Source organism: Belonocnema kinseyi, chromosome 8 (assembly GCF_010883055.1).
Source record: "Belonocnema kinseyi isolate 2016_QV_RU_SX_M_011 chromosome 8, B_treatae_v1, whole genome shotgun sequence".
Classification (NCBI taxonomy): domain Eukaryota; kingdom Metazoa; phylum Arthropoda; class Insecta; order Hymenoptera; family Cynipidae; genus Belonocnema; species Belonocnema kinseyi.
This window is the reverse complement of record NC_046664.1, coordinates 136,146,662-136,147,802: the sequence shown is the minus strand read 5'-3', so window position 1 is coordinate 136,147,802 and position 1,141 is coordinate 136,146,662.

Sequence of the window (1,141 nt, the reverse complement as noted above, 5' to 3'; positions counted from 1 at the left end):
CTTCCCTGATCTCAACCATACCAACAATCCCATCGAAAATGGCCTATTTTCCCGCAATTGTAGCATGTTAAGGGTTCTCGCGATCTGTAATTAAAATTTTGATTTCCTAAGTTTGGATCCATAAAATCCTGTCGACTTGAATTTATTTCACCATTCCTATTATTCTTACTATTTTCATCTTTTAAATTTTTTGAATTTTTATTTTTACAATTCCTTTTGTCTTCTGACTTGCAATTATTTCCTTCCGCATTATATAAGAACGCTGGTATTTGCGGATAATTATTCGTTTGTTGTGTCTGTGTGTTCTCTAACTGTTGATTCATTGCATACAATAATGCTTGGCCAGCTGTGTTTTGATTTTTAAAATTACTGTTATTATGCATAAACCTCTGATTTCCTGGATATATTTCATTATTTGTATAATTCGAATTATTATTTGAAAATTCTAGATAAAAAAATTTTGGATTTCCATTTGGGAATCTTGGTTTGTATTGTTGCATATTTTGTTGGTTACAATACCTCGGCCTAAATTGTCTTTGTTGATTTTGATCCTGGTTTTGATTACTATTATGATTATTTTCAATATTATTTTGACTTTTATCATTTCCTGGATCATTTTTACTTTTGTTATTTTTATTATCCTCTTTATCTAAAATGCTTAATTTTTGACCTCTAACTTTAGATTTTGCCAATTCTGTTTCCCATTTTGGCCCTAAAATTTTTAATTCTGAAAAACTAGAAAAAGCATTTCTTGAAATGTACACTTTATATTCAATTCTTAAATTTTCATAGTTCTTTCTGAATTTCCATTCCAGACTCGGACGTGACATGTAACCCCGTTCACGGGCCACCCTCGCATCGTAGCAGTCTAGCAAGTCGTGATTCAGCCGCTCCGTCCACCCAAAGGTCATGAGATCCCGCCGATCCATCGCATTGAATCCATTTTCATTGGCTTCCCCAGCTTTAGATTGGTCGGCATTGTTGGCCGACCCATTGTCGGGAGCCCTGTGCGTTCTGTCGTTTTGAACCGCACTTACTGCAACTATGTTTGGTGTTGTCATTGTTGTTCCAACGAGAAGCTAGGGAAAGGGGTTCGTCCATCCTTGTAGAGCCCCGCATGCAAGGATAAGGCTGCTTACTC